The following is a 7,661-nucleotide window of genomic DNA, read 5'->3' as shown; positions in this document are numbered from 1 at the left end:
CTAATTGGCCATCACTGGGAATAGAGGCCCCTTGGTCTTGCAAACTTTATATGACCCAGCACAGGGGAAGGCCAGGGCCAAGTAGTGGGAGTGGGTGTGTAGGGGAGCAGGGGCAGGGGGATGATATAGGGAACTTTTGGGATAGCATTTGAAATGTAAATAAAGAAAATAATAATAATAAAAAAACATAAAAAAAGATAATACACTTAGCATACTCACTTTCTCCTAGGACATTTCAAGGTCTTGAGATCCTTCAAAGGAGAACCTAATCACAACTTCCTATAAACAACACCACAGCAATGTAAATGCAGGGACATACAGCTCCTATTTCCCCTGATTACAGTCCTTGGCACACACACACACACACACACACACACACACACACACACACAGCCTTAGCTTGTAAGAGGATGAGATCAGAGTCACATATAAAATCACTCTACTTTTCCTAAGACAAATTATTGCTTTCAGGAAATACTCAGATAAACGGGACCCAGAAAATAAGATGATAACTTCTAAATCCTTTTATTGTTGTTGTTATTAGTGTTTGTGAGGGTGAGGGCATGTGATGTGTATGTAGACAGAATGTGTGCCAAGATGGGCCAGTGTAGATCAGAGGTCTACTTCGCAGCATTGGATCACTTCTCTCCTCTCACCTTTGTGCAGGTTTGAGGATGAAATGCCAATCACCAAGGCTTACACAACAAGTGATTTTGCCCACAGTTTCATCTTGTTGACCCCTTAGTTCTGAATTCGCATGTGAAGAAAGTTTGGCTTATTCATGTAGCCAGAAAATGGGGAAGTCATAAAAGATCTTTGTATTTTAACTGAAGTCCATGGAGGCGACATATGCTAGTGTGAGACACACACAAGCAAACTCCTTACTTCCGGCTTTGAGAGAAATGGATATACTCCAGGGAAGGAAGATCATTTTCCATCTCTACTGCATTTACAGTTGCTTCTGTGGGCTCCATAGCTGTAGGTTCCACCAAGCACAGACTGAAATCACTCTGCCAAACCATTCACTTTTACTGAATATGTGCACATCTTTTTGTCTTGATATATTTCCTGAGTATATCAACCATCTACACTGAAATCAGGAATGACCATGTCTCTGTGGCGATTGGATATCTCTTTCAGTAGGTATTGTGACATCCAGACAGAGAATCTCATCATATAAAGAGAAAAGGAAAAGAAGAAAGAGGGAATTAGAAGGTGAAAGAAAAGTTGGAAAAAAGGAAGAAAGGACCATGGGTTTTCTGTCCTAGGGGTTGGAGTTTTACCCCTTAAGACATATGAAAACCTAGAGTCTTTCACTTTCTATTCAATTTCATCTAGTAGCTATTTTGTACTCCATTGCTTTTTTCTTCATTTGACTTACGTGATTGTTCTTTAAAACTAGGAAAGTTCACTCATTCTTCAACATATGATCAGGTGAATGTAGGTAAGAAACGTATATATAATCTTGCATGTTTTATTCCCACAAATATATAGTGTTAAAAATATATGTAAAGAAAATTGCAATGGAGTCTGCAAATCTTTTTATTTTCTAGCAGGGTGAATATCTGGAAGCAAGAATGGTGATGTGGAGACAGTTATCATAACACAAAAAGGAGCATCAATTGCAAATGCCATGTTGAGCATATGAAACACAGTAAATTAAAGGAAATGGCTCTCTCTATCGCTTTATGCCTCTATCTGTTAATTTTGAAGAAGGCACCACGGCGAGGCTGATGTCAGTACAAAGTCATATTATGCAGATGGACTACATTTATTTATTTCTACTTTATGAAAACATACATAAAGCCATAAGTCTGCCCCAGTTCCACACAGGGAATCACAGGGCAGCTTTGCCATGCCTTTTCAGTCTCTGCTTCACATTTCCTCTCCTCTGTACTCCCCAGCATTTCAAACCTTGCAGCAATGGATGGCAAGGCAGCATCCTTTCTCTTCTCTTCCGTGGTACCCATGACTCCTCTCCTCCATCATTCCTTAAGATCATATTCACTATTATGCCCTTTCTTCTGTATCTGCACCATCTTCACAGGCTCCTTCCCCTCAGCTTTTATGTATAAACAAAATGATAAATCACTTTTCTAAGCTGAGAGAACAGGAAACCGCTCCCATCCGTTTCTCCTCTGGCTCCTGACCCCTGCAACCCCCTTCCCTGCACCGATACCCTCCCAGTGGAGCCAGCCTCCCTTAAGGCAGCTACTCAACATCCCCACTCCCTCCCCTTCCCATCAACTCAGCCCTCAGCTTTGCCCCTAGTTTTCTACCACTATCACCACACTAATAGTGCACAGAGCCAGCTTCAAAGGGGCAAATTCAAAGCTCCTTTTATCCTTAAATAACTTGACCTCTCACAGATAGAGGCATTGCCTACCAAGTCCACTCTTTTTTAAAACTCTCTTCTCTATTCTCCTTCTAAATTTCCAATCAATTCTTGTAAATCTCCTGCCATGCCCCCTTCTGTGCCCACCTCTGCTAATGTCCCTTAAGGATCTGTCCTCTGTCCTATTTTTCCACTCCAAAATTTTCCTTCCTGTCTCTGCTCACCCCACTTCTGTCCTGTTCACTGATTTGAAAATTCCCACCATTTCCGAAGAGGATTTCTTCCATGAATCTCTTTGTTTCCCACCTCTAAAACTGGTTATATGTGTCTAAAACACATATACATATGTGTGTGTGATTATTAAAAGTATACATAAAGATGCTAGCTGATTAAGTGACATTATATGTTATACTATGTGTAAGGAGGTCAGTGATAACCACTGGATTATGTTTGGGCAGTCACGTTTTATATGAAGTTCCCTCCAGGCAATCCTACCAACAATGAGCCAAAATTCCAGTAACCTACAACTTCTCTAGTAAATTCTGACATAGTCTATATTCACTGTGGTATTCAGGGTTACTTTTTCTTCAATTACTTATCAAGCCTTAATCAATGACAGTCTCTAAGTAAATCATTCTTTTAAGAATAAATAATGCTTGTGTGTGTGTGTGTGTGTGTGTGTGTGTGTGTGCTGTCCTTTCCTGCAGCGGCTTCTGTTGTCACCTTCTCATCTTGCTCTCCCAGGTCCCGAGGCATCTCCCAGGGAAGCATGGCGATGAAAGCCATGTGTGCATACTGAAGGGCGACGGTCGGGTGCAGGGAATCATCCACTTCGACCAGCAGGCAAGCTGTGAACCAGTTGTGGTGTCAGGACAAATTACAGGATTAACTGAAGGTGAGCATGGGTTCCACATCCATCGGTATGGGGATAATACACAAGGCTGTACCAGTGCAGGACCTCATTTTAATCCTCACTCTAAGAAACATGGCAGTCCGGTGAATGAAAAGAAGCATGTTGGAGACCTGGGCAATGTGACTGCTGGACAGGATGGTGTGGCCAATGTGTCCATTGAAGATCTTGTGATCTCACTCTCAGGAGAGCATTCCATCACTGGCCATACAATGGTGGTCCGTGAGAAACAAGATGACTTGGGCAAAGGTGAAAATGAAGAAAGTACGAAGACTGGAAATGCTGGACGCCGCTTGGCTTGTGGTGTGATTGGTATTGCCCAGTTAACATTCCCTCTGTAGTCTGAGTCTCAAACTCATCTGCTATCCTGCTAAACTGTAGGAAAAAAACAAACCATTAAACTGTAATCTTAAAAAAATAAAAATAAGTAATGCAAATTTAAACACAGAATAAGAAGGAAAAATGGGAGGGGTTTAATGTCAAGATGCTCAAAGTTTACTGGGAAGACTAATGAATAAGCATTCGAAAGAATATGGCAGTATTTAGGAGTGAAATCCCAAATATAGTTCTCTTTACCTCCAGTTGAGATTCTGAGAATCATCTTCTACTGTTTCCTGTCGCAGGTATAAAGAAAGGGATCAGAGAGTGGCATGGAAACTCAGCCCAAGTCCTGAGACACGGTCTGTCTCTACCTCATTTGCTTCTCCTGTTTCACTTGTACTGCTTTCTGTCAGCAAGCCTTCTTCACCACTGGTGACCATGTGTGTCACCTGTCTAATAAACAAACTAAATCCACCTTGTGTCTTACTGAGACTCTCTATCACTCGCATAAAATTAAAACTGTAGAAGGCAGAGAAGATTCACTTCATGCTTGCTGTTCATCTAACACGATGTAAGTCCAGTTCTATGGACAAAAAGAACCACGTGTCTGGAAACTGCAATGGTTCGTAACTCCTCGATATTTTTAAGTACGCAGATATTTCTTTTTCTTTTTTTTTTTTCTTCTTTTTCCTCATATTAGTTATCTTTCTGTGGGGCCAAGCACTGAAAACCTCCATCCATGAGAGTTCATGACGTTGCTTGCACCAAGGTGATAAAGATGCTACATCTGGGAAATGATAAGCAAAGTGGGTTCTGCAGTCCCCAGCAAGAAGACTCCTTGTTCTTTATAGCCCATTTTTTAAAGTCAGCTTATATGTGTTGTGTGGATGGGTTCTGCGATCTTACAGAAATAACCGCAAAGCGCTCAGTGATTCACAAGCACTCTTCTTTGTGTAGGAAATGTTGCTAATATTTTGTATATTTACTCTCCTTGGGGGGAGCTCTGTGGGGTGTTTGTCTTGATCTTTGTGTGTTGGTGTGGGTCTGAGCGTGATCATTTATTAGTGTGGTGCTGGCCTCTGATTTGATGGTGATTCTCAAATGAGAGAGGCTCCATGTTGCTTTCAAGAGACATCCTATATGTCTTTAATGAAGATATAAGCAGTAATAAATAAATAAACATCAGACTTCACTCTGAAAAAAAAAGTTAATGTTAAACAGTTTGCAGAAGAGGCTGGAGAGATGACTCAGTGGTTAAGAGCACTGACTGCTCTCCAGAAGTCCTGAGTTCAAATCCCAGCAACCACATGGTGGCTCACAACCATCCATAATGAGATCTGATGCCTTCTTCTGGGGTGTCTGAAGACAGCTACAGTGTACTTACATATAATAATAAGTAAATCGTTGGGCTGGAGCAAGTGGGTCCGGAGCAAGGGGGCCCGAAGAAAGCATAGGTACTGAGTTCAATTCCCAGCAACCACGTGATGGCTCTCAATCATCTGTACAGCTGCAGTGTACTCACATACATAAAATAAATAAATAAAATTTTTTTAAAGAAAAACAGTTTGCAGAAAAAAAGGAAAATCCCCCCTGCAGCTGAAATAGTTAAGAACCAATCATATGCCTAGTTTGGGGAAGGTGTGGCTGACATGGGTCACTCTCATGATTTGTGATGTCAATTCTGCCAAAAGTACCAGTATGTCTCCTCAGTATGGACCAAAGATAATGGCAGCTTTAAGCAAGCCGTTCACTTAGTTAAAATGAGAAGGCTTTCTATTTCATTATAAAGAAAGACAAAAGGGCGATACAGGTTCAAGGTGAAGGTAAGATGTCCAGTTTAACTAACTCTTATGCTTGTTGTGGCTTCTGTTGCGTATGGTTTTCTACCTTTGCCCAAGCGTTTGTGTACCTCTGACGGGTGCTTAGTTCCTGGAGGCAAAACTGCAATCCGTTCTCAGCTCTTCACACATGCTTTGGGTATTCACTGGCTGCTCTTGATGATACTGTGCAAAACAACTGTGCTCAATTAGTCTCAGCTCTTCCAGAGATCTTCAGCAGGGAATCGTAATGCATCTGCCCAATATGAATCTGGGATGGAGCTGGGCCATCCCGTGGTGCCGATTTTAAAATTATAACCAACAGGAACAAACTGTTAGGGAAATGTCCTCTCAATTTCCCCTGCAAAGCATTTAGCAGATATCCACTGTACAGCTCTGTGTTCATTAACATTCATGCCACTGTCTGTAACCTCACGCCTCTCCGTGTTAGCTTTGGATTTGGGCTGCTAAAAATTTTGCTTTTATTCTTCTCCTTTCTGCAGCCTTGGCAGCTTTTGGTTCTAGCAAAATATTTCATAAAGATAATTACTCAAAACATATTTGTAAATATAATGTATAGGAGATTTGCTTTCAAAAAACCATATATATATATATATATATACCTCCTATCCAGTCTCCCAGTTTTCTTCAAAGGGGGAGGAAAGATTGGCAGTGCTTGTGTTTCCTGTTGTGCATTATTTGTGTCCTAATGACAAGTCCACTCTTTGCAGGGCTGACTATAATCTCAGTGATTAGTCAGCAGGACACGTGCTCTGGGTGGCAATCTCTTTTCTATTAAAGACAAGAGGCTTCTACAAAAATGTCCGTACTCTTTTATTTGGTTCTCCTTGAGATTAAATTGCACAAATTTCTGAGAGTGCATGTATACCGAATTTGGGGATGCATGTGGAAGCACCACTGCCTTTGTTTGAACCACTTCGGCTGATCCATATAGTTAGGCCTTTGATTGCCCAAGTTTTTCATCATTATTAGTCTAAATAAATATACAGATATCTATCATATGAGATCATGACCTGTTAGACTGTGTTACTATAATAATATTGCAAATATATACGTATATTACTGCAATAATCATTTCATAAAGAGAAAGTTTTGATTATTGTTCGCTCGGAGGTTTACAAGTTCAATACATGATGGGTTGACCTGATGCTCTGGACCAGGATGCAGAGAAAAACCACTCATTTGATAACTAGGATGCAAACAAAATGAGGACAGGGATAGGGCTTTACAGTGCCCTTTGAGTACCCTATGCAACACTTCTTGATGTTCCCAAAACTCTCAGCCCCACCCTGGGGATTTCGTCATGACTCTTGTGCCTGTAGACTTTCATGGAGCTTGACCATCATATAGGACATGCACTGATATTTTAGTTGAACAAAGAAAAGAAAGGAGAATGAAGGAAAATAGGACTGAGAGATTGTAGGAGGGGCTTATACAAGGTAAAGAAAGATGGACAAAATTCCAACTTCCCTTTAAACCCAATTCCTTAGTACTTTCAGAAGTCAACAGAAATACTTTCATAAATGACTGTGAAAAAGTAATGCCCCTGACTTCTTCAGACACTCTAACATAGAGATGAAGACACCTCATGGTGAAGTTCACCATGACCACTGCTGCTGGGGTACTGTGGCTCTTCATGCTTCCTGCTGTCAATAATTATAGAGATTAGCACCCCCATCAAAGCATCAATTGCTGAAACGTAGGCAGACAAGGAAAGAGCCTGTTCTCCTTTCACTGTTTCAGCAGAGATACCACTAGCATAGTGAACCAGGTAATTCTTTGGGCACGAAGATAGGAGATGGCTTTATTTATTGGGTGTCTGGCAGCATCTGTGGTCTCTTCTAGTTGCCCAAGCCAACCTTCATATGGCTGAATGTCACCCATGATTCAGAAAAGGGCTGCGTCTGTTAAACCACTGACCCATACCTCCAGTCATCTCAGGGCAGCAGTGACATCTTATCAGGGGGTTAAAAACAACTCTTTAAATTTCTCTTAGGGCTTGACACACACTTTCCTTGGACTGGTTGAGGGACCAAGTTCCCAACAGACTCCACGATGCAGGCTCATCAGCGCACTCTTCAAAATCCTCCACATGCTCACCTCTGTGTTTTTCTTCTTCTCCCACTCATCTGTGTCACACAGAGTACCCTTGAAGGAACTCATCCACACATCACTGAATTTCAATTTGAAGTTATCAGTCAGCAAAGTACAGTAGTCAGCAGGACCAACTTCCCTAAGCAAAGAGTTATAGTGCAGC

The 7,661-nt window shown here is 41.4% G+C and overlaps 1 pseudogene; it reads left to right on the top strand.

Annotated features, from left to right (window-relative positions):
* The first annotated feature begins 3,104 nt into the window (after nt 1-3,104).
* Nucleotides 3,105-3,586, top strand: LOC110328905 (annotated as a pseudogene).
* Nucleotides 3,587-7,661: the final 4,075 nt, after the last annotated feature.

This window comes from Mus pahari, chromosome 11 (assembly GCF_900095145.1).
Source record: "Mus pahari chromosome 11, PAHARI_EIJ_v1.1, whole genome shotgun sequence".
Classification (NCBI taxonomy): Eukaryota; Metazoa; Chordata; class Mammalia; order Rodentia; family Muridae; genus Mus; species Mus pahari.
This window is presented reverse-complemented; position numbering and strand designations above follow the sequence as displayed.